The sequence below is a fragment of the Cyrtonyx montezumae genome, unplaced genomic scaffold (genome assembly GCF_038088225.1).
Source record: "Cyrtonyx montezumae isolate F1298 unplaced genomic scaffold, pur_monq_1.0 scaffold_24, whole genome shotgun sequence".
NCBI classification, from domain to species: Eukaryota; Metazoa; Chordata; class Aves; order Galliformes; family Odontophoridae; genus Cyrtonyx; species Cyrtonyx montezumae.
The window spans coordinates 4584690-4609495 of record NW_027071981.1 but is presented as its reverse complement, the minus strand read 5'-3'; the positions used below and the strand labels follow the sequence as shown (position 1 = coordinate 4609495).

General features: G+C 39.4%; 1 protein-coding gene and 1 non-coding gene across 3 annotated transcripts in view; both read right to left on the bottom strand.

Annotated features, from left to right (window-relative positions):
- MACROD2 (mono-ADP ribosylhydrolase 2) overlaps positions 1-24806 on the bottom strand; it is an 840242-nt gene that overhangs the window by 451535 nt on the left and 363901 nt on the right. The gene's annotated exons all lie outside the window — the stretch shown is intronic.
- LOC136050650 (U2 spliceosomal RNA) lies at positions 22197-22388 on the bottom strand. Its single transcript, XR_010622411.1, has one exon. It is a non-coding gene; the product is annotated as a U2 spliceosomal RNA (small nuclear RNA).

Genomic DNA, 24806 nt, shown 5'->3' with positions numbered 1-24806 from the left:
TGGATTGCTCTCCCTTAACAAGATGTTAACTGGCAGCAGTCTTAAGAACTAGCATCCAATTAGCATGTGGAAGCACAGTGAAGAGGGGCCTCTTGTACTTGCTGCGCAAGGCCAGGATCACAGAAACCCTTTCATACAGCTTTCAAGCTCCTTCTTTGCTCCATTCCCAGTAAACACGAGGACCTGATATTTCTGAGTTCTTTTCCAGTTTGAGGTGGACAGGGCCAGCTCATGCTGGCATCAGCATATCCCTCCCCCACTGCCCTCCCATGCTGACAGAGAGCTCTCATTTGTCTCAGAATACGACCCACTCCTCCAACAGCTACTAACCTGTTGCAAAAAAATCCTTTTTCAAAGCCAGAGGATCCAATTAATGCACCACAGATCAGGCAGTCACCTTCCCCAGCACTCACTGAACTGATCCCTAAAGCACTCCACCAGTCTACATTTATCCCTTTCTCACAGCTGCGCCGTATTGGCTGCTGATCACCACCCTCTGCTCAGTCAGCATCACCTGTGCAGCTACAACACCTGAGGCCTTCCCAATGCCCTCTGCCAGCAGCTCCACCCACAAGCAGCAAAACTTTTCATATTCATCCATTCCACACAAGACCCATTTCCTCCCTTTTTCTCTCCTTTCTTCTACAACTTCAGAAGCCTGAAACAGGCACTGATGACTCTCCTCATACTTAGCTCATCTTTCTCTGTGCCATGGTGCTCCTTTCAGAGTTTCCTTCTGTTGGATCAGTTCCCCACACCCAACAAAAACTCACTCAAATGTGAAGTCAAGCAGAGAGACACTTACATGCGATTGCTGACTGGAAGCCATTGCTCAATTTAGCAGTGCAATTAAATACATGATTATTCAGAAGTGAACTTATATTCAAACCATCTGAACCTCCCTTCTGTTTATCATTAAGTAGATTCTAAGGAGGTTGTCTGAAAGAAGTCATATGGATGTGATTTTTTTAAGTTATTTCTGAGCAAATGTGAAGGGCTAGCTGTCAAAAAAAAAAAAAAAAAAGGAAACCAAAATGTCACAAAAATAAATTTGAATAGGCGGCAGTTTGCAAAATCTTAGCGTTTTTTTTTGCATTTATGAACAGAAAATTTAAATCACAAGCCAGGATGATGATGCTTTGTTTGAACATCAAGATTGTCTTCTGTCACTCACAAAGTTGTCATCTAGACGGGATTTTATTTTTGGATGTTGCCATAGACCAAACAGTACATTCAGTGTGCAGTACCACCAGGTGGCAATTGGAAGCACTAAGGTTTGGGTCCTCTTCAGGTGCACAAAACAGTCCCACAGCCAGGAGAAACTAACAAAGCCTGACATCAAAAACAAATTAGCTAGTTACTGCTAGAAGGAATAACTAAAGAAAAAAAATCTGTATTTCTATGTTAGACAACCTTCTCCATATGAGGTCTTTTATTTCTTCGTTATCATTTGTGAAAGCTCTTTGGTGATATACAGAACGGCTGCAAAAAAAATTAAATCATGGTCATTTATATATGAGAGCTAGATGGATAAAGAACACAATTTGAGACTAATCTAGCAGAAAATGAATTTTGTAACTAAAATTTAAATTGGAAGTCTTCCTATCAGAAGCAGGATAAGGAAAATATTGCAGAAAATCTGTTTATGATCCCATGCAAAGGTGTTGGAGGTTTTTTATTTGTTGTTGTTTGGTTGTTTTTGTTTGTTTGTTTTTCCAGTTACACAAAGATTATGAAATTGCAAAGAAGCAGCGGGAAGTAGAAGACAGTATCACTGTATGAGTGAAGTAGGAAAGCAGCACTGTGTGGGAATATGGATACAGGAGAAAGTGTTTTTTTTCAGATTTCTCTGCTGGTTAAGGAAGCCCGGCTGCCTATGGGATTGACGTACTGTCAGCAAAAAGGAAGAAGCAGGGTAATTCTGCTGATTTTGTAGGCTGTAGATTGAGTGAGTATAGGATAGACAAGCTGGAGTGGTTAAAGAGACATCTCAAGTCTCTTTAAATTTTCTCTGAACATTTATTTGTAGAAAACCTTGTGTTCTCTTAGCACAGATACACATACCAGGCCCACATCATGTGTTATCTGGTAATTTCGCAGTCTTAATGGCAGGAGTCAGGTGGAATCTGTAGTAACTAACTACACTGATGCAAAACAGTACTACAACAACTGGCTCCTCCTTGTTTTACTGCTGTACTTCACTTCAAAAGGAGAGACAAACTACTCTCATGGGAAATTCAACTGTATTGGACAATAAACGCATGGCATTTCTGCCACATGCCTCCTGAAATTAAAGACAGCTCCAGGGAAAGGTCAGATTAAAAAAAAACTAAAACAAAAATAAGTTCCAAAACGTTACTTTTCCCCGCCAAAATCCTTTCTGAAGGTTCAAAGAGGAGAGTTAACTAATAAGAAAATTAAGTGGCAGAGACCACCAGAAGATATGTAAGTCCAAAGCTTGGCCATCATAGCTGGGAGAACGTATTAAAAGTTAAAAGACAAAGTCGCTTACAAATTTTAGAAGTCCCAATAAATGCTATAAATCAAATAGTCGAACACAATAGAGACACAGCATTTACATGCTGCTCTGGGTACTTTGCTTCAAGAACAATTTTCAAAAACACTATAAATTATTACCTAAAAATCCTGTCCTATGAAAAATCTTTCCTTTTATCCCTGCTTCTTCATCCAGGAAACAAGGAGAGAGTCAGCTGCTTAAATAACTTTAATGATGCTTTAACAATTATTGCTTTACAATGCAGGTTAAGTGCTACTTGAGATACTTATAAGTTTCTGGAAGACAACAGCATACACCTGAATCTGTGGAGACCAGACTGACTGATCCGTTCAGAAAGGAATCATTTTGACCACATAGTTTAAACCTTGCAGTACCAGAGCCCCAGAGAAGTTTGAGCAAATAAATCTCAGAAAGCACAAGGCTAAAATGGAAAAGATAACAGAGTGTGCAAGAGAGCTAAGAGGTGAGGAGAACCACCCCAAGTGACATGTTGTCATGTTACACGTGGCAAAGTAACAAAAGAAGTGAGAAAACTAATGAAGGATATTCTTGGGGATAGAATCCCAGGGTTACCCTTAATCTAGATTTGGGTAGTACAGAAATCTGGAGTTCTCCAGACCAAATGGTGCATAAGAGGGAAAAAGTTCCCTCCAATGACACTTTGGCTGCATCTGATGGAGGTTACGAAACAACTTTAGGACCAACTGCAAGCTAAAAGCAGGAAAAGCAAACAAAACATTCCAATTTACAGATTTTTCTAACATTTCTAAGGCAAAAACATAGGTATTAAAACCCAAGTCGTGTAACAAGCTGTCAGTGACTCAGTAGAGTCTGCCACACACACAAAAAAATGGAGCAGAATGTTAAATGCTAATATTTCTGGAGGTAATCTAAAGACAAGTACTTTGCACTGATACTGAAAGAACGGCCTACCTTTCCCCAGCTGTTCAGCCTCTCTTGCAGGAAGCATGAGATACACCTAAGTCTTTAACCACCAGATTTTTAGTGAAGATTTTGTGACAAACAACTCTGATCTTTTCTGGGATTATCTTCAAGTACTTATATTTGCAAGGAAAATTTCTGTATTAGCCTCCGAGGTCTCTGAACTTTAGATTCTTTCATTCTGTTCGTTTGTATTACAGAGAAATTCTAAAGGACCTTTACAACACTTCAAATTGTATTGCACGTGTTATGTGACTCAGGAAGCCTTACGGGGAACTTTTGAGTGGAGCCACAGAGACAACTGCTGAAAGCTACCTGGATGGTGGCAACACCTTCAGCTGTTTTCAGCTAGCTTGCTTTAAGTGCACTTGAACTTCTGAATTCCGACCTACTTGGGATCTCTACACAGCTCACCCAGGGAACCCACACTTAGCACAGCTCAGTGTACCATCCACTCCAGCTTATAGATATGGAGGCCAACTGTATCAGGATATTCAAGGTAGATGCTACAAGACACGCAGGTCACAGAAACAAGGTGTCTCACAGATTGCAAGCAATTCCACAGTCTAAAAGAAGATGTGTAAATCCTGATAATTCAGGACTGCTGGGTATATCAGTTTCATGAACAAAGGAATACCTGACAGAAAACAAATCTGAACAAGCCCGTGAATGTTTCTACAGAGGACTTCCTGGGGAAGGAATGTCTTCCCGTCTTCCCTTTCCAGCTTCCTCAGCTTTGCTTTCAGCATGATGGGAACCTTAGAATCATGACTTAGTCATAATTTAATAAGGATGATTAGCCAGAACAGTTACCTACAGAAAGCTATTCTCCAGCTTGCACATGGCTTAAAACTTGATCCTTTATTCACAGATAGTGTCTCCACAGCGCTGATTCAGATACTCACTACACTGATTCCCCCTACCACATGTAGATATGTTTATACCTAGAAGCAATGTGAAGGTTTAAGCTTGTGCAAAACGTGGCTGCTCAGAAACAACTAATACCATTTCTGTAACTAGAAGGGTATAATCTGCTTCACAGTTCCTCATGGATATTATTGTAAGGTCCTAGTAGATTCCAGCCCACATCTGTTAGTGCTGAAAACCTTGAACCTGATCTTCACAGCTATTCAATAGAACAAGTCCCAGCTACATCAATCAGGGATAATATATCCCTTTTTTACATGCCAGGCTGCTGCACTCCCTGGGATTGTGCAATCTGTAAAGTCTGGGATGGCTGCTTGTGCCGTTCTTGCTTGGAAGGATTTGTGAAATGAACTCTGTGAGCCCGAACACCTTCACATCTATCCAAAAGAACAACAAATCATTGTTGCCCAGTCTTGGATTTGTTCACACAGGGGACAGACAACCCCTCAAATGCTAATGGCAAGTGTGAAAAGAAAACCACGATATTGGAAGTCAGAAGAAAACAATCAACTTATTTACAAATTTACAGAAAAAGCTTGTAACTTACATGGCTCTTTTTCATGTGCATGGAGATACAGATCTCAAAGACCTTGAAATAAGTAGATAATTTCCAGCAAAACGTTACCTACCAAACAATAAATGCAGATACACTCAAAGCGAACATCAACGACATGATTAGTTTAAAAACATCATGCACTTTACCTTCTTAAATTTTGCTTTGAATGCTGTTTGACATATTTACAGCCCCCCCAAAACACCACCAACATTAATTCTGCACTCGCGCGTTGTATAAGCTATGTGATTTGCTTAGAAGAAAGTTTTCACCAAGTGTTTGATAATGGGCCACTTTCATCAATCACTGTGGCATTCCTCTCCAGCTACTTCCTGTGAAGCCTCTGAGTGATCCTGCCTCCCCCCATCCAAAAGGCAGTGTGAGTTTGGTTTAACTCCTTTAACCATAAAACACAGCTCTTCTGTTAGCCTGTCATCTACTAATCAAGACTCTCTCCGGAAGGACCCTGAATATCCATTAGCAGTTGGAATGCTGCATTGAAATGCCAGTTTCTAGCAGGAAAATGAGATTTCAGAACTATTACTGCTGTAGGATAATTCTTCCACAGATGCAGACGATTGCATGAGTCATTTTAACAGCTGTAGTACAAAATATACCATCAATCCCACAAGTGCTAATGTAGAACCATCCCAACCACTACTCCAATAGGAGAAAATCTCCAAGCTCATATTTCCATTAGAGCCAACATTTCTGAATAAATGATGTAGTATGTTTATAACAGTGGCAAAACAACTGAAAACACTGTACCCCTTGGTTATCAACACAATGAAAATTCCCTTTGACAACCACCTAGTTTGCTGATAGTAACAGATGAAATACTGGTGAAAGCATGCTGCTTATCCTATGTTAGGCAACAGATGAGCCTTAGAAACAATAAGATACATTATAGCTCAGCATGCACCTAAACATGAAAATTAGAAGATTGGTAGAATATATTTTGCAGCAGAACAGTGGCATTTTGTAAAGTGTCTAGGAAACTACTCTGTATTCTGAAAATTTTTGCATATTTCAGAAGTCTCTAAAAGCTGGAACAAGTTAATATCTATTCTATGATCTTTATTACTAGCATTTTGTTCACAATGGACTAATTTTGTTCTATTCATACAAACAATATGCAAGGTAGGTAGCAGGACAAGTTTTGTTCAGTTCAGACTATTGTTATCCTCTGTGAAATGAATTCAGGACTTCTCTGCTCTACGTATTTTTAGAGGGAGCTGAGAAATTCTGCATAGGACAATCTCAAAAGAGGATGCACTTTCCATATGCATTTTAAACACAGTTTTTGATGGTACAGTCTTATCACGTAGCTATCCTAGCAGTTCATGCTACCTCACAGCAGAGAAGTTGTTAGGAACAAACACATTCTACTACTTTCCATGAAGTATCATGAAATTATGGTATATACTATAATGCATTAAGTATCTTCCAACTTAAAGAAAACAAAGTCTTAGAGAAACAAGTGAATAAAAACCAAATCAAACCAAAAAACACCCCTACTCACCTAATGTCCTCCAATTGCAGCAGCAAGTAACAGGCTAAAATACAGAATGGGTACTTAAGAACAGGTAGTGGCTACAGTTCAGCAATTTCCCACATCAGGATATATGGCTGTTACTTTATCCTGAAATTCTCCCATGTCAGAGTGGTGTTAAAGCAAGTGAAAACCAGGACAACTGGTGTACAGGCTTCTGTAGAACATATCCTCCACATGTAAAAAATGCCAAGGGATATTACCTTCACATTAAGGTGCTCCAGGTGAGCATAGTTCATCAATAAATCCTAATCCCTGCGTTTAAGTGGCTGATTTACTAAACACTGGCTGTTAACTGAACAAAAGATAGCAACTGAAGGGGTGATGGGGGGAAAGGAATCTAAGCTTGCCTCTAAGGACATTGTGAAGGTTAAATTTTGGGAAAAGCTGCTGTCAGAAGTTCCTGCTCATTGGAATTCCACACATCAAAACTGGGAGCTTTCTGGAGCTGTGGAAACTTACTCCCGAATTCAGAGACAAGCACACAATATCACAGATGAAAGACTGCTGACTGCTGTGCAGTTAAACTACTAATTTACTTAGCATATTCTCTCTTTCTGAGATCTCCTTGCAGCTGTTCATTGCAAATGATCCAAGGCAACATCCACATGCTGGAGACAAGCATAGCAAATTTTAACTGAGGAAACATTTTAGGAAAAGGTGAAAAAGGATCTGAACTCAACAGAAAAATAGCAGCGCTTCCTGGTTCTGAAGTATTCAGAATGTATGTGCTGATTTTGTCCGTGAAAAGCTTACGCATTAAACTTAAAATGAGAAGTATGAAAGGGTAAAGAAATTAAGCTCTTAAAATTAAAGCAAGAAATTGTTTTAGATATGAGAGCAAATGTCATTCAGGGAACCTAGGTTATTTTGTCCTCCCTGTACTTTATTATACTGCTCAGAATCCTATTCTACTTTGGGAAACAATGTTAGGTATGGCTAAGTGCAATTATGAAAGGGTGGAACAAATATGGAATCCAGTCTGGAGAAGGTGGATTAACAGCAATTTCATTTAACAGTCAAAAAAAAAAAAAAAAGAGTATGGGAAAGTGCAGAGGCAAGCCATCTGAGAACAGAGTCCTTCCTTGCAGAGGCTTCCAAAGGCTTGCAGATCTCCATGCAGACCACCCTGGGAAACAGCACTGAGACCCACCTGAGTCCAGGCCACTCACTCTGGGGAAAGGGACTGGAAGAGCTCTGGGCGCTTACTGAACTACACCTCCAAGCTGCAGTCTTCCTCAGTCCACAATGAACGTTGCAGAGGGCCATATTCTGACAATCTCCTGTCCTCTGTACTTCTTTTCATTTTGCTTTGTCTGTAACAGCTCAGAGACTCAGGAGACAAAGTAATTAATAATTGAGATTCTAAGGCTTGAAGCCTCTTGGAATTTTGTTCATTTCATACTCTGTAATTTACCTTCCTTCCTCAAATAAATACAACTAGTGTTTTCTTGCATCCATCTAACTCCATTTGCCCGTTAACAGGAATGAAATGTGAAATGAAACACAGAGGCGAATATTAGATTTTGAAAATCAAGTGTGCTCAGTACAGATTGATACTGATCATTTTATTGAAATACAGCTCCTAGAAGTCTTTATTAAAGAAACCTGTTGTTATTGTCAATGACGCCTCACAAGACATAAATATGCCACCATATGTGTATACATACTCCACAGCACATCTCATGGTGAAGACTTTACTGACATCAAGGCACTGATGCAATCAGCCATGCAGTTCTTTGTACAAGATTTCTTTCCATTCTTTTCATAAGTCTCCCACTGTTATTTCAACCTGTCAGGTTTTCTGGGAAACAGTGTCAGCTGCAGCTCTTATATTATAACTAGACATGCTTTGCACCCACATGCTCTCAAGTTTCCTTTGGTCTAAGTTAGTATCAGCTCAGTCTTCTAGTAAGAGTTGTAGACAGAGATAACTCCCAGCTTCCCTAGTCCTTCACAAGACCTCTCCTAGAAAATTAACCAGCTGATGGTTTAATCCTATTTTTTCCTCACAGCTCTTTCCTGCTGGGCATACTGGGTTTCAAATCCTGCTCCTTTCAGGTACTTGAGTGGGATGTCACACGTAACATATGACTGAAAAGAGATCCTAGCAACCTCTGTTTTAGGCAAAAATAAAATCTTTCCATCCCATAGGGTAACCTTTCTCACTCTTTCAGGTCCACTGGAATTTAGCAGAGCTCCCTGCAATGTCTTTCTGTGTACTGCTGTCCCCTGCCCTCAACCAGCTCCCTCCAATAACTTCAGAGCTACTTTGATGCCACAGCTAAACCCTGGTTTCTTTGCTCCTGTATAAACCACGTTTTCTTAAATGAAACCATTAGCAGTCACTGCGATGACATATGATAACAGCAAGCAGAGCAGCAGTCAACAGCTTGGCCCCACTCTCCGAACCAGCAACCAATACTGATCTCAGCTAAAAAACGATCACTGATCCCAAATTCATTACATACATGGCAAGGAGTTAACAGGAGAATGATATACCAAGAGCTCCTGAAGGAAGCTTTGCTGACCTGAAAAGTAAATTTCCCCCTGCACGTGTTCTTTCTTTGTACCCAGGCCAAGGTAGCGATGCAAGTAAATGTTAAGCACCAGATCACTGCTATTATAAAGACAGAGGGAAGACACGAGATTCTGTGCTTTTCCCCACATTCACATGCTCTGTTCCCTTTTGTAAAATCATTCAATGAAAATAAAATTCTGTTGTGGCTTTGACGCCGGTATTCCACATCAGAGCATCATGCAGCAGTGAAGGAGTTAATGCTGTTGGGAGCAGCAGAGGGGCGGAGCTCCGCACCGGATGCCAGGCAGTGCTGTGCCTGGGCGCGTTCCTCTGGGCTGCGTGGAGCTTCGGCACATGTGGTTCCTCTTCAATTCCTCCTTAACGTAAGCTCACAGCTTTTGGTTTGGAAACTGTTTCTCTCTCAATTGTTCAATTTTATTAGATTTAGTAAAGTTACCGTTCCTTCTCAGATCGTGCCGTTGTTTCTTTTTGTAGGCCCATCTCTTCCCGCTGTTTCCCCCTCCCCCGGAGCGCGCGGCTCTGCTCGGGCGGCCGCGTGGCCACTGACGCACTTTTTTTTTCTTTTTTTTCTCTTCTCTCTCCCTTCTCGGTTTTCCTTGGGTCACTGCAACGGATAACACCGCGACAAATCCCATTCTCAAAATAAAGAAACAAGCAAACAAGTAAATAAAATTGCACACAACCAACATGGACTCAGAGGAGGCCAGTGGAATAAAAAGTAGAATCAGTTCTTTCAGATCTTCTTCACGACACTCTGCTGACACATACTTTATGTATGGTCTTCACATTCCCTGCCCGACCCAGCTCTACAATTCAGTTACGTTCTCCTCAGTGTCACGTTTCATTTCAGTTCTCTCTAATCTTCATAACCAATTTTTCTGCTCCTTTTTCTCATCTCCTTCCTACAAACAAACTGGAACTGGTCTGAGACATTCTGACTTCAACCATTCATGAATTCTACCACAAACTTATACTGTGACGGCTCGCTCTTGCCTGCTTAAGAGTATTAACGCATCTCTTGAGTGTTTCTACTTGACCAAGCAGAGCTGGTCTTCAGGCATTACCGAAGTCAACAGTGTTAGCAACAATTAAAAACAGCTTGGTTCTATTCCCACTGTGTATGGTTAGACCATGAATTTGTTTGGATCATATGTTCAAAAGGGCATATGCATTTGCATTGCTTTTATTGACTCGAAGGGGGAAAGAAAACAAAAACCCAACTACAGAAACAGATTTCTGAGGTTAAATACTGCAGTTAAAATAAACCAGCCTTAAAATAAAAAGCTGATGTTTTAAAGGCCTGTAAATAGGATTAGCTCTACCATGTCTGGATAAACATTAATAAGTGGACCTCCATTCAGATCTTATGTGAAATGTATGCATCTGAAGTCACGCAAGTGCAAATGAGAACTCTTTAATTTGCAATCAGTCTGGGGGTTGAAAGTGAAAAAATATGTCATTAGACAGCTTCTCTAGGACAGAGATTGAGATCCGACACTTTCAATCCTCTGTTTCTATTGGCTACAACTCCTCCTAATCACTACTGAGCTTAAGCATCTGCCCACTTCAGCACTCTAAAGACATAAAAAATGTAATTCTTCATTTGATTGAATGCAGCTGAGCACGTTCTGTGTAGCATGTTTCCAGTCCAGGTAATTTCTCTCCCCACCACCATCAATGCTGGAAAATGGCATTACAGTAATGAATTAAATGATCCTCTTGTTCAAGCGTGACTATTTCTATTGTAGTTCTACTTCCAAGTAGCCCTGGCTACTTGTGGATCTAATTAGTAAAACTAATTCCCAGCGATACTCGATGGAGCATTATTGTGCTGTGGGCTACTTTAAAGAGGAGCCTTTGCACCTCTGCACATGCTGCTGTACAATAGGTCACTGTGCACCAGCAGGAGAGAGGTTCTGGTGCAGGGCTTTTCCTTTCCCACCTCACATAAGTACGCTACAGAGTAGATGTGTTTCAGGCACACCACCGACCCTGAGCACAGCAAAGCAGAGAAAGAAAACAACAACCAGAAAAATAAATCTTCTTGATTTTGGGTTTGCTTGTCTGGGACTTCGGCTTTTTTCATGTTAACCTAAAAGAAAAGCTGCAGTCGGGATCAAGTCTGTATTTCTCAGTCCCAGCTTAGCTCCCATGCTGCCCCTTGGCAACCTAAGAATGGTATGTTTCACACGTGGGGCAAATGGCAAGGCTGCAGTCTAGCCTTAGAGCAATGCAATCACATCCCCAAAGTGTAGGGGACTGAAATAAATAGGCTACAAAATCTAAAAAATAAAACCCAACATTTGTTCAGTTGCTTGTGTAGCAACACAAAGGGCACAATTCACAACTTCCCCTGTGTATAATTAACTATTCAGAAGAGCCTACCATAAAATAAGGATTTTACACTGAGGAAAGAGCAAGAGAATCTTAGGAGTTAACAATTTTGTGGGAAAAGATTAAAAAATCTGAGTATAGCCTGCAATACATAAAGCAAAAACTGACAAAGAGATGGTAGCAGTATGCCATCAAATCCTTCGCCAAAGCAAATGAAAAAGTCACCCGGGCAGATAACATCTGGATATGTGCAATATCAATTTAGTCAAAATCCCAGTGTAAACAAGTCCACTGATAGCAGAAGGGTAGTTAAACATTCCGCTAGCTCTGGATAATTGAAACCATCTTCCTTCTTTAAAAAAAAAAGAAAACACACACAAAAAAACAACAAACCTTTCAATTATCCAACTCAGAGGAAGAAACTGACAGCTACTAGAAGGAATCCATTAAAATTCCAGTTTCTTACTTTGCAGACCAACATCTTTGCAAACAATATCTTTGTTTACCAAGGCAGGGATTTGGGCAATGTCAGAGCTCTCAAACGGCTTAACAGTAGTAAATGTTAGTAACAGAAAGGATCTGTATTATTTATAATATAAACACAATATATTTGGATCTGGTTTATTAGACAAGAGATACACGCACTGCTAATTCTATAAAGAGATTATCATTTCCAGTAACATGAATGTTACATGAAGATCTGGAGGAAAACATATTTGTACCGTATACTGTGGAGTTTCCTTAAAGCATTCACATCACTCCGCAAGAATCCTGCAAAAATGGCAGCAGTCACTCTGGGAATGGGAACAATGCAGCACATAAATTTAGACTTGAGTGAGTTTCATGTAAAGGCTGTGCAGGATCAGCAGCAATGTATCGCATTACACCGGCCTAATTACATACTGCAATAGCCACTCGGTCAACCCGTATGTCAACTTACTGCATTAGTACACTATCACTGATAATGAAGTTTTGACAGTAATCTGAAACATCTGCAACAAGTACCAGCAAAGCCATTGAATACAGAGTAGCATTAACACAATACTTCTTTTTTTTTCCAGTGCTAACAACTCAACATAGTTCTGGGGTAAATGTCACATTAGAAATAACTGTAGCCCTGCATAAATCAACTTTTTGTGCCTGTTGCCTGAAAGTGAAGTGGAATAGTCTATACACTTGACCAGCATGCATGTAATTTCTATGCAACAAAGCTGAGGCCTGTTCAACTCCAAGTCAAATGCTGGAGAGCGCTAACAAGGTCAGGAAGCACTCAGTGGTTACAAGAAGACACAGTTCCTGTAATGTCCACTGCACGAGGTAATGGTTAAGAGGAAAATATCATTCACATGTGCCCCAGCAAACCCTAATGGCAACTAATTGAAAAATAAACTCCGAAAACTCTAAAATTCTCTAACTCACAAGGCTAAAAAGCTTGTTTTTATAAATAGGTCAAGTCTCATTTCCATGTAGCTGTGGCAGAAGCAAGTAATAAATTGGCTGATTTAAAAAGAAAAGGATTATCAGAATACTTATTTGCACACAGTTATGCAGAAAAATCACATCAAATGAAATTAAACTGAGCCATTTTATGTTGAGTAAAACATCTAAGTATATCTAATAAACAACACAAGCAAAATAAATTACAAAGGTTCCAAAAAAAACCAACAAAACAACAGCAACAAAATTCAAAGAGGAAACCACATATTTCTAACATATTTCTTTTCATATTTCAGACAAAAAGCTTGCGCTGAAGGTTTTCTTTTATGAAGTTTAAGGAAATTTGGAAACATTGCATGGTGGACATGATGGTCACTGATAACTTCAATGATCACTGGGAGCTAGATTTTAAACTCTGAACCCCTGAACTCATTTGTGCAGTAAGAATCACACTGGAGTGCCATTTACTAATGAAAGAATGTTACGAGAGTGCATCAGGCCCAAGTATTTATAGGCAATCTTTGCTCAAGTGCAAAGATAAAAAGGTTTGGCTTTCAAGACAGTCTGTGGGACATACACAAGATGAACCATTTTCCAAGTGTTATTCTATTGCCTTGCACTTCATATAAAGCCATCCCGGACACACTCAGTATTAATGCATCAATTAGATACGGGTATTTCAGCAGTGCCACATTACACATGATTGGCACAGTTCCATCAATCAAAGTTGTTATGCTTAGATTCCATTTTTCTACTGTTCTCTAACATTGGCCTGCTTAAATGTTATCATTCAAACCACAAACATATTCATGGAAATAGGCCTCAATCATTCATAATCATTCATAATCTTGCTGCTGCTTTGCAAGGTATGACTCACCAGCAGCCATGTATCTTGGCTACAGCAGGGGAACGTTTTGTTAATGTTGTAAGCCTTTTCTTCTACTGCAGAAAAAAAATATAAAAGACCATTCTAAAGGCATTTGATTGTTAAAAATTGTACTATTAAAAATGCAATGACTTGTTTCTGCTGCAGGTTTCCCAAGAGAAAAACAAACTGAAAACAGCTCTGGATTATCTGATTATCAGAACTATCAATCTCATGAATCATATTTTGAGAAAGAACATGGAGAGATTTTGTTTTTCATTTGTTTTTTTTTCATCTTGTTGTTGTTTTAAAATATTGCAAATCAAATCTTAAAATTACATCAGTGTGCAGTCGTTATTAGCTCCATGTTAACACAAAGGCATGTTGGGATAGTTAACCTGCTCCATCATATTGTATGTAATTCAGCCAGCTGACAGAGTCTCCCATTTAAGTACCATCTGCAAAATCGCACTGCATACAGTGGGAATTTTGCTGACAACTTTATTTCACCACACTGTGCCCCTCTGGGGTCTTAATCTATGGAAAGCACTTGGTATCCCATTGTGAATGTATAGTGTGAAAAAAATACATCCAAATTGGACCGAAACCATGTGCCTGCAGATAAGAGATGCAATGCTCCCAAACAACAACTTCGTTTTCCAGCAGTGAATGTTCCTTTCTCCCTGAATTCTTGCAGAGGAAGACAAAACACCACAAAACACATTCCATATCTGAGACATGGTGGTCTGGAGGATATTCACTCACTCCTCAGTTAAGATTCTTCAATAGCTGTACTGTCCCACTTCAGAAATAACATTTCAGGAATGTATTTATACTACGTCAAACGTGGATCCCTCGAGCAATGCACTGAAGGTAATCACCGGTACATCTGTTTCTGTCACATTTAAATTCATAGCCTAATTCAATTGCAAATAATTAGCTATTTATCACCATGAAGTTCCCACTACAAAATCAGAAAAGGCCAGTGAGATCCTAGCCATTTAACAAAAGATTCCGGTCTTAGAAGGAGGAAAGGGGAGAAGCACAAAATAAAACCTAGCCATCAATCCTGCAGTAAACCCAACACAATCAGTTCTGCCTGCCTGTCATACTCCTGCAGGACCCAGATCCTTTTGTTTTTTCACAGACTTACAGAATATATTGCCATACACATCAGTTAAGTCCATCTTTCATTTTTATGGCCTGAAGAGAAGAATTATTTAGACAAAATAACGTGAGTACACAGCCCTTGTAATACTGGTGCGACCTCAGTTTCTAACACCTACTTTGGAACACTACTATAACTCAAGAACTTTCTTTTTTTCCCTGGCAAGGACATCTTAATTATCCCACCCGTGACATGAATGTTTTTGGAAGATAAAGTCTGTAATTAACTTGTTGCCAAACAATATGCTTACTGTCCCTGAAGGTCAGTTCTCATATAAAGACATAAGGACACTTAACTTTGGGAGATGTGTATTGTAACTGCCGTCAAACATTAACTAAGTAGTCATCCATTATCCATAGTAGCAGCATTCCAAAGTATGAACATATTCGGAGCATTTTAAAATGGTTGTGCTAAAATAAATCCCTACCAAGGCTTCCAAAAAATAAGCACAACTACAGATGTGGTGCTTGACCCCTTGTAACAGGATTTGTTAGAAATTCCACTTAATCTCAGTAGTCAATTGGTAGTGGAAGAATTTGCTCAGACAGTCAAACACGATTGTTTCTTTATTGCAGAAATCTGTCTCTACTGACTACTCTGGTCAGGGGAAATGAAATTTTAAAAGATTTCACCAAAACAGCTATAAGGACTCCTTGTTTCATCTAGTACTGAATTTATGCTAGGAATTAACACAGGTCAGTTGGACTCAGAAACCTGTGATGTCCAAAAGGTGATGGCAGGGAACAAGAGGTTCCATGAGCCCTGAAAAGCCCTGAAAGGCAGCTTTGCAAACCTACTCAGGTCAGGCCCTCTGAATTTTTCCACTTCCTTTTTCTCCTGGATGTGGAATGGCATCTCCGAATCCATGAAACAGCTTCCAGCTATGCTTAAGAGAGGTGCTTGGTGTGGATAAAGGTACAATTCACATTCCTAAGAAGCATCCTGTTTTAGGCAGATGAGAAAGCAGCCATGCTTAAATATTTCCTATAATATGTACATCAAATAATTGTATATACGGGTTAGGAGAGTAATGAAGAGAGAAAAAAAAAAGGACAAGCAATGGAAGAAATAAAATTAAATTATAAGAAAGAAAGATACATACTTCCTTTGCTGTTGTGCCAAGTGTTACTCAGTCTGTGACTCACATCTCCATAATTATTCTGTATTACAACAGGAAACCTAAGCACACACTTGACCCTAACTGACTTACACTGTGTGTACAGTCAAGAGACAAATGGAGGGAATGGAAGACAAAGAAAAACAGCTACCAAAATTAAGGGAGAATAACACAGACTATACCCAATAAGGAACGTTCTTCTCAGCTCACAGAGAAAGAGATAACCACCAAGAACATGTGTTTCTCTCCAAATTCTGGACAACATGGGAACTGCTTATGAAGCAAGCCAGAAGAACCTGAACACAGCAAACAGGCAAAAGCGAATATACATTCAGATGGTATAAAAACAAATACCAGAAATAATGAATGTTGAAAAATAAAGGATGGAAAAGTTCAACTATGCAAGGGAAAGTAAAAATTTAGGAAGGGAAATACATGAGAAATTAGGAATGCCAAAGACAATGAACACAACAACTGGAGAAAGGAAGAGTATGTGCAAGCATGGCTATTAGCAGTGCAGTGTACTTGTAAACAAGAAAGCTCTTTTGGCATATCCCAGTCCATTATAAAAGATATTTTGTATTCATGCTATTCACACTAAATTAGTTGATTCCTGGTGTCTGCTATTTGCAAAACTCACGTATGTCAGCACTTTAGATACTAGAATAGCTTGTAAGTGTTGAAACATGGACTATTTGCTGTTTTTCCATTGAGAATAGATTAGATTTCAAATTCCTCCACTTTGTTACCAAAAGCATTTCCATCAGCTGGAAACACTTTTCAATCCATCTTGCCAACATTTGACCTATGCTAGTTTCTTTTGGAAGGTGAAACCAGTCAGGATTGGGCATGGATAAGCAATTCTCCACTGAGAACATGTCAAATAGACACATGGCCTTCTATAAGCCAGAAAGCAGTCAATGTGCATTTCTTAGGGACACTTGCTCAGAGCTGTTCATATGGAAGCAAATAACAAGAACCTATGTCACTTGGCAGTTTCTCTCACAGATTAGCAGAGGGAACACACATGCTATTCATTTTCTGAAATAATATTGGAGAGTGCTGTTTATATGCTGCCTATAGACCACCTAATTTAAAGAATGTAGCATATTAAAGTAATTGAAAAAGGCATTTGTTTCTGCAGCACAAAATGTAGAGTCTGATTGCTAGACAAAATAATTGACATACTGTTAGACTATACTCGTTTGCCTCAATACTATTGTATAATAAGCTATTGTATGGTAAGACAAGACCAGCTAATCTCAGCCCAGAAACATTTAGTCTTACTCCTTTACTACTGTCAGAGACCCCCCTGAAGTGCCAACCATCTGCAAGTTGACTTTTGTACGTGAAAGGGATGCAAAGATGTGATGTTACGGCCGGCTGGCAGCTTGTGGCACCTGATACCACAGCAGCATTACCTTCACAATACTGCCGATGGAAGTACACCTAGGTTCTTCCTACCATTCCCCTTCACCACCCTTCCACATTCCTTTTTGTCTTTGAAAACAGGTTATCCTAAGTCCAGCCTTGATGCCTCTTCAATTTCCCAAATGATCTGTTGACTTCCTCATGGTTTCAAGGAAAGAAAGCTTCCCACAGGCTGGCTGCTCCCTGCAGAGAATACAGATGCCTTGTTGCAACACGAGGAAGAAAACCAGAGCTGAAGTTATTATCCTGAGCAGTACCACCACTCTCCATCCTCTGCGTGAAGTTGTTCAGTCCTTCCCTCTTTCACATACCCATTTCGTTTTAGGCTTTCAGTCCAGCTAATCCAGAGGTCAAAATAGATTCGACTTAGTTTTGCATTAACACTAGAAACGATCAAAATAAATCATTATGATTCATCTATTTGTGCAGAAACAAGTAAATGTCAGTACTGTCAAAAAGAGAAAAGTTTATGATTAAGCTTTGGCTATATTCATTCCTCATAATCACTACTTGAGGAAAGCATTCAAATGCATTTTTAAAAGATTCAGCTCTTGATTTTCCTTGCACCCCACTGAGATAGTATTGCGTGGAATTCATACACAGGGACAGCTATGCAGGATCACATACCTTTACATTCAATATTGTTACATGAAATGGTTTTGCAATTAGGTTCATTTTAGAGCAGAAAAACACTTCAACAGAAAATGACGGGATAACTCAAATAAGCATAGAAAGTAATTGTGCTTAAACAGATGAAGACATCAAGTTATGGATTGTCTACAGTTCACTGGAAAGCTCACATGCAATTCTGCTGTCAGAACTGAGTGTTTCAATTACTGGCAGTCTTAACCTTTCTGCTGCATGAATTTTTTATCTCCCCTCAAAGAGGAACAGGGAAACCACCCAGTTTTCCAGCATGTACAGAATAACTAAGCAATTGGTATCGTGTTCCCACTGAGAAAACCACCCAATACATCCTGTCCATCAGTAAACTTCACTGAAGGAACACCAAGTGAGGCATTTCTGTCTGCTTGACTCACATGGGTTATGTTCATTTGTTCAAGACACAAATAAGGATAAAACAGTGAACGAGGTAGGACACAGCACACAGAGAGCATCCTCCTGTCTCATGAGAAAAGGCTCTCAAACGAGGACAGAGCACATGAACTGCTGCCATCTGAGTTAATAACAATAACACAATACGATACCTTTGGGTATTCTGAGTGTGGAATTAAGTCATTTATTTACAGTATCGTGTAACTGCTCTAGTACCAAATGGAAAAACACTTTCATTTTTCTGATGTACCATTAAGTTTTACTCAGGGACCCCAAGTGCCTGACCACATCACGACTGCAGAACGACAGTCTTAATTAATTGACTCCCAAATGAGTACCGCAGTTAGAAGGAAAGAAATTGTAATTTTATCCTGGAAGACCACTTCACACAAATGGGACAAACTGTTACCTTATCTGATTCATATCTGCTCTCTAATGGTGCCAAGGCTTACTATAAAAACGTAAAGTCATTCTAAAAATATCCAGCTGCTACTGCACATAAATATTGCCTTCTTTTCTCTGCATAAAATCCTTCCAAGGGGAAATTGCTATCATGCTTAAGGCTTCTTTTTCTCACATCTCACATGGACATGGCTCAAGCACTCCTATCAAACTTCAATCACCTACGTGGAAACATCTACAAGTTCAACAGAGTTCCGCTGTTTCTGTTCTGCTATTTTGGTGTTTTAATTGTGCTACTTCATGCAGCAGAACAAAGTTTGACATCAGTACAAAATCTCACAAAACATCAGTTTAACAGTAGTTTCCCCCTTAGGAAATGCATTCCCTTGAGGATAACTAATGCATGCCACCTGAAAGCCCCATTTCAGCTTAAAATCTTCTCAAAGAATGCTGTTTTGATCAAGTCCATGGCAGCATGATGATTTGTCTGAGGCACAAAGTGTGGGAGTTTTATTTTTATGCTTTTTTTCCCAATTGTGTTTAAAAAAGAAAACATAAAAAAATAAAAATAGAAAATAAATCAAAAGAAAACTTGATCCAAATTCAATAGCACTGACTCTGGAACAAAAGAGTGAAAGCATCATGCTGGAGACAGACAATTAACATTTTGCTGCAGATGTACCATCTTACCATTTTCCTTCACTTCCTCACAAACATATTATGAAGGCAATGGCCAATTCTGTAACACAAAGACAATTGTCCAGTGTATCCAAAAGAGGGTGTCACAATAATATCCAGTGAGTCAGCGTATCAGAAGCTGAAACAGACTTTACAAATATCAAAGCTTACTATTCTGCAATGAATTCCGCTGAACTAATTTATTAGAATGCTAATGGTTGCTTTTATAGCAGGGGAAGGCACTTGATGTAACACTCTCTGAAGAGAACCTGGGAATCTTACTAGGAAAGCAGCAGGCACTGCAAGCCACCTGCAATGGACCAGTCATTTTCCACAGCAGCATCTTAAGGAAGCTGCAGTGGAAGCAGCAGTGTGTGGTTCTATCAGGAAATCTGCCTAAGCCTTCCCATGGCTCTTGCCTTCTCTTTCAACCTGTCTATCAAGAACATGCTGCTGCTCCCTCCCCAGCAATGAGCAATCCCCCAGCAGCTCAACGGTGGCTATACCAATGCATGTTCCATAAATGGATTCCCAAGCATTATCTCAGCCTTCGCATTCTCAATCCCACATTTTCAGCCTTTTTACAAAGGGACGATTCAGCGATTGCTAGCCTCTCTGGTTTCCCCCAAAGCACTGAGATAAGGATTTCTGCACGCTAAAAACCAGCACAAAGAAATGCAAATCTTTATGGCTTTTTCTTCCCCATGGCTGTCTCTGGAAAGCACAACACATTGCTGCCCTCTGTTTCTTCTAGACCACATATTTTTAGGATATGGAACAGTTCAGAAGAGGAAAGGAAAAGGATGTAAATGAAGGAAAATAGATTATACTCCTTTTTATCTGAAAAAAAAAAAAAAAAAAAAGGCCTGCAGTTGCTACAGACCATTGTCCCACAGATCTTCCCTTGCTCTGCACTAGGAGATGCTCTTCAAAAGAATCAGCACGCACCTGCTGACCCAGGAGCAATGAAGACACTTCTCTCATGCTGGCCAGTGTCAGGGCTTTAAGTAGGGCCTTCCCTCACCTGGGTGAATGAGACTCTTACTATATTAATTTTCTCAGAGGGAGAAAAGAGAATATTCCAGGATAAAAACGCTTTTTGCTAAAAGAGCTCAGCAGTCAGGAAAAATAAGGAACAATCATTTTGTTCCCATGACAAACAAAAGCTTCCTTGCCTGTAGATGCTGTATATTGACAATAACCTGAAAGCAGAGTAGCACACATAGTAATAAGATGGTATTATGCTGTGGTGGTTTTCTATCTTGCATTTCATTCTAAATAGAATTTATAAAAGCAAAATGTTGTGTCTTTCATTAAATAGCAACACTAAGAAGTCACAATTAACTAGCACTATGATATTTTTCCCAAATCGTTAGCATTACCTATTATGTTCTAATCTAAATTCTGAGGTCATAAAGATTGAGAAGGTTATCACCAACCAATTCAAGATACAAGGAGTAGAAAACCTGGGAATTTTAGGTCATAATTGTTTTTATTTTCCTTCATTGCAATTAATTCAATATCCAACCCATCATGAAAAACGTCACACTAAGTCACCTTCACTATGCGGTCTATTTATTAACCATGGCAGGCCAAGTAATGTAAAACTGAAGGTGGCCAGGTAACAAGACTTAACTGAGGGACACTGATTTAAAGTGACGTGGGTACCTCCCTTCTGGGTTACATCACATACCTAGTAAGGAATTCTTAGAGGGTCAAATTCTTATGTCACCCAGAAAGGACTGCAATCACTCCCTATCTGAGCTGCGTTCATGTTACTTCTAATACAACTTCCAATTTTCACCCTGTCACTTTCACTTGTCATTTAGTGGCTTGATTCTGTTTCAAAAGATGTCATAAAGCCTGCTTGTCATCACCTGCTGCATTACACAGACCTCAGCAGTAACTATGTCACAGGCCAAATGAAAGCAGCTCGTGTTAGCCACCCTCTGACTCCTACATGTAGGAACAGTTCTGGACCTGCAGTTTATAACAGGGCATAAAAAGGCATAAGCTGGTACTTAATCAATCAGGAATGTCTGAGCTAACACCAACTCTCCATTGCTTTCAACATGCTTCAGAGTAAGTTTTAAACACTTGTGGCAGCACTGTTTCCTCAGGGGTATGAATCACATCTACTCCTTTCCAACACTTTATAACCAAATACAATGTAACCCCCATATTGCACTACAACGCAGTGTTTCTATGGGATTTAGGAACTACAATGAATTGTTCTTTATTTTCTCTCTCTCTCTTCTTTTTTTTCCCCCTCAGAAAATTAGCACTTTTGAGTGGTCAGCAAAGATCAGCAGCAGTGATGATGCAATAACTCACTCTTCAATAGGGATAAGACCAAGCGCAGACTCACTGGGTCCTTTGAGTACAAAGGCATGCCCAGTCTGGAAGATATAATCTGACACTACAAGATAGTTATTTATATGGATAGAAAAGACAATTAACACAAAGCTAAAATGCAGCCAGAAGTGGTTATTTGTTTATTTGTTTGTTTGTTTTTTAAACAGAGGATTTACTGAAGTTCAGGGAAACCCCTGTGCTGAAAATAAGCAGAGATTAAGAGAAAACTTTAGAGCAGCGTAATCTATGCTTGCTCTGTTCCTGCTCTTCCCTTCACACTCATTTATGGTCATTCGGGGAGTTGCTAATTTTTTTCTTCTTCTTTTTCACAGCATTCTAGGAACACAGCAATAGCCAGCTTCGCGCATGGAGAGGACAGTGTAAGCTCCTAGTACATTTCCCAGTCCCCAAACTCATTTAATATAAAATCCTCAAGTTGAGGACATAACAGATATTAAACTGATAAAAACATATGCTCCACTTGATCTTTGCCAAAAGGTCAAGAAGCAAACACAAGTCAGCAGACTCGATGGTTCCTGGGTCTGACTCAGAGAACACACCAAGACTGAATCATCGTAAGCTTTTAACACCACAGCACCAACGATTATTCAGCTTTATCACTCAGATTTATTTCAAGAAGCTCAATGCAGACTACAGACCCCAAATAACTCACTTCAAAGTTTTAATTAGCTTGTGACTTTGCATGCACAGTAACTGAAGGAGCCATTCCATACATTGGTTTTTACTGCTGTGAGCAATGCCTTCAGAGAAGCCACCAGTGTCATGTCCAGCCACACCAAACACTCCTGTCCTGCTTTCATTCTTTCCTTCACTGTCAACTTAAAGAAAAGAAAAACAATTTCCCCCCAAACACTTAAGCTACCTTCTTGTTTTGGAATCACCATGGAGCTAGTTCAGAATTTTCTCCCTGCAGGTTAGAGAACAAATCTGAACACTCAGGCACACGCGGAAGCCTTACAGATGTCACACACAAATACAAGAACTACTTCTGGGGAGGGATTCTGGAAAGTTAAAGAGAATTTTTAATGGGTAACGTACTGAGGACAGAACCACGTATTGCAGTGCATTTTCATAATAGTTGCTGGACCCATGGCATTATCTCACATGCTTATTCAGAAACTACATCTCCGTCTTGCCATGGTGTGACTTTGACTCTCTCAAACTCCACCATAACTTAACGTGAACACTAAGATAATACCTCTAAAGCTGCTGCATGCTTTTAACACGAAAATATGTTTCAAAAAATCACTCCTGAGCATAGAGGTTAAAAACGTCCTTTGAAGTTAATGAGTAATAACAAAAGATGTTTGAGCAACCTGCAACAAGGCAGCAATTTCTTCAGAAACAATTTCAGTTTTCAAGAACACTTTGTAAACACGCATGTCAAACTTTATATTCTGATAATGAGTTTGCATTCTCAAACAGGAATTATAATCACTAATTATTTATAAGAGCAGAACAGCAGGTCAAAAATAAAAGGAAATGTATTGCCTCATCAGAAATACCTAGCTAGTGCACTGATGCTGGTATTCCAAGCAGCACTAGAGAGCCAACTAACTACAAGGTAATTGTTTTACTTTCAAAATAGAGCAGTTAGTGAGTCAGTATCAGCAAATCTACTGGATTTTGAGTTAAAATATTGTAATAGCGTAGCTTTGTTCTTTAGGTTAATCACCTTTCCCTCAGGCTCCAAGCAACATTTAAACATATGCTTAATTTGCTATTGAAGTCAACAGAACTTGCAGTGAATAGTGGAAGTTAAACATGCTTAATGAGATTTACTGAATCAGAATGCGTAAAAACTGATGTGAGTGGATGGAAAACCCAAAGGCACCAGACAAGTCCACCCCAAGTCCCCCTAACGATACATATTCCTCAAAATAAGAGAAAAAAAGTTATGACATGTCCACTGTACATCTATATTTCTTAAATACATATATAGGAAAACAAGAACACTTGAATGTGCACTAATGCTAATGGAAAGCCTTTACAGAACTCTGGTGCCATCGCTTCAGCAAAGCCCTCTGACGTGAAACAACTGTTGATTCTTCTCCAGAAGAAAACATCACACAATTAAACTACTTCTGTCAAGGGGAACAGGAGGAGATGGAGGGATGGATTTTACATATACACTGAGCTACCTGGAAATGAAGGAATGTAATCCACTATTTGTACCTTACTTCATTGATCGTTAAAACAAACTGCACAATGCTCTCCAACCTGCAGAGGGACACCTGCCTTATACCAGATGATATTCATTCTTGGATTAAAGGAAATTACCTACATGCCTTCATAGCCTCTTTACTACCAAATACCACTGCTCCTTCCTTGCATGCAGGAGATTTGTTTAACAGATAATTCTGTGATTTTTTAATGCAGCATGCATAATATAAGACTGTTTTTCAGTATTTCTTAATGAACTACGTAAGTGAAAATTTAATTGAATTATAACTAATTAATGTTTTCCTCGACGGTAAGTATTAAAAAAAAAGGATTCAAGTCCCGAGAAAATCCTTCAGATTTCTCACTTACTATAAATGCTCAAATCTGACTTTTTAATTTCACTTTTTATTTTAACTCCTTCTCCCCTAGCTTATGTGGAAGATCCAGTCCTGGTATTAACCCTCAGATATGCTTTTGTTTTTCTTGATCGCAGAAAAAGCAGCAGTGTACTGGAGCTACTTTTAGCAGTTTCTCTTATTGTACTATCACCGATCCTTTCACTAAGATGCTGTCAGAACCAGCAATCAGTTAAAGACAAAATACTGCAAACTTTAATCCTGAAAAAAGTGATTGTTACTTTAATGTGGCAATCAATCATCAGCATGGAAGGAGTTAATCTCCCCCATTCTCTTTAAAGATAAAAGAAAAAAAAGGAACAGCTGTCACTCAGGTGATGACTACAAGC